The sequence below is a fragment of the Fundulus heteroclitus genome, unplaced genomic scaffold (genome assembly GCF_011125445.2).
Source record: "Fundulus heteroclitus isolate FHET01 unplaced genomic scaffold, MU-UCD_Fhet_4.1 scaffold_785, whole genome shotgun sequence".
NCBI classification, from domain to species: domain Eukaryota; kingdom Metazoa; phylum Chordata; class Actinopteri; order Cyprinodontiformes; family Fundulidae; genus Fundulus; species Fundulus heteroclitus.
In genome coordinates, this window is record NW_023397236.1 from 25,001 (window position 1) to 26,299 (window position 1,299).

The following is a 1,299-nucleotide window of genomic DNA, read 5'->3' on the forward strand; positions in this document are numbered from 1 at the left end:
CCTGCGCGTGCACCACGGATCTCCCAGCTAAACCAGAGGCACCATGGAGCTCCACGCAGCGGCCTACTCTGGCTATTTTAACCCAAAAACGCTGCATGCATGTCCGCGTGGCGCATTTCATATTAACCTGCAGACAGGGTTTTTCCGCGTAAGGCCCCAGAATCCCTCCAGACCCTTGTATCTCCCTGGGCTACTCCAGTTGATTTCGTATCCACCCCATGCTGGACTTCCAGGGCTGGAAGGGAGCTGTCCAGCCTCACTAGCCCAGCCAAGGTGCACTATTCTGGGGCACAGCTGCGTGACACAGACCCCCTCCTGTCCTGGAGGTTGGATTTTTTTCTTTTTTTTCTTTTCTTTTCTCTTTTATCATCATCATTATTAATATCATTATTAATATTATTATAATTGTTTTTTGTTAACTTTTTTTTTATTATTATTATATATTTCTTTTTTTTCCTCCTTTGAGCTACTTCAATTAAATTCGTATCAACCCCATGCTGGAGAACTTAGAAAAAAAAACAAGAATTGTTCCCATGGTAAAGCTGGGATGAGCTACTCCAGCTGATTTCGTATCCACCCCATGCTGGAGAACTTAGAAAAAAAACCAAGAATTGTTCCCATGGTAAAGCTGGGATGAGCTACTCCAGCTGATTTCGTATCCACCCCATGCTGGAGAACTTAGAAAAAAAAATCAAAATTGTACCCATGGTATGGCTGGGATGAGCTACTCCAGTTGATTTCGTATCCACCCCATGCTGGAGGACTTAGAAAAAAAACCAAGAATTGTACCCATGGTATGGCTGGGATGAGCTACTCCAGCTGATTTCGTATCCACCCCATGCTGGACTTCCAGGGCTGGAAGGGAGCTGTCCAGCCTCACTAGCCCAGCCAAGGTGCACTATTCTGGGGCACAGCTGCGTGACACAGACCCCCTCCTGTCCTGGAGGTTGGATTTTTTTCTTTTTTGTCTTTTCTTTTCTCTTTTATCATCATCATTATTAATATCATTATTAATATTATTATAATTGTTTTTTTTTTACTTTTTTTATTATTATATATTTCTTTTTTTTTCCTCCTTTGAGCTACTTCAATTAAATTCGTATCAACCCCATGCTGGACTTCCAGGGCTGGAAGGGAGCTGTCCAGCTTCACAAGCCCAGCCAAGGTGCACTATTCTGGGGCAGAGCAGCGTGGCACAGACCCCCTCCTGTCCTGGAGGTTGGACTTTATAAGTTTTAGTTTTTATTTTATTTGCCAGGAATAATGAATGGAGAAATATCTTAAAGAAAGCAAATACAG